Below are 501 nucleotides of genomic sequence, written 5' to 3'. Positions count from 1 at the left end.
CCTCATCCTCATTCTCGTCCTCATCCTATCCTCATCCTCGTTCTCATCCTATCCTTATCGTCGTCCTCATCCTATCCTCATCCTCATTCTCGTCCTCATCCTTATCCTCATCCTCATCCACATCCTCATTCTTATCCTCTTCCTATCTTCATTCTCTTCCTATCCTCATCCTCGTCCTCCTCCTATCCTCATCCTTGTCCTCATCCTCATCCTCGTCCTCATCCTCATCCTCCTCCTTATCCTCATCCTTGTCCTCATCCTCATCCTCGTCCTCATCTTCATCCTCTTCCTATCCTCATCCTCATCCTCATCCTCCTCCTCCTCCTCAACCTCATCCTCATCCTCATCTTCGTCGTCATCTTCATCCTATACTCATCATCATCCTCATCCTATCCTACTCCTCATCCTCATCCTCCTCCTATCCTCATCCACATCCTCTTCGTATCCTCATCCTCGTCCTCTTCCTCATCCTCATCCTCATCTTCATCCTCATCCTATACT

The sequence above is a fragment of the Lupinus angustifolius genome, chromosome LG09 (genome assembly GCF_001865875.1).
Source record: "Lupinus angustifolius cultivar Tanjil chromosome LG09, LupAngTanjil_v1.0, whole genome shotgun sequence".
In the NCBI taxonomy this organism is placed as follows: Eukaryota; Viridiplantae; Streptophyta; class Magnoliopsida; order Fabales; family Fabaceae; genus Lupinus; species Lupinus angustifolius.
This window is presented reverse-complemented; position numbering follows the sequence as displayed.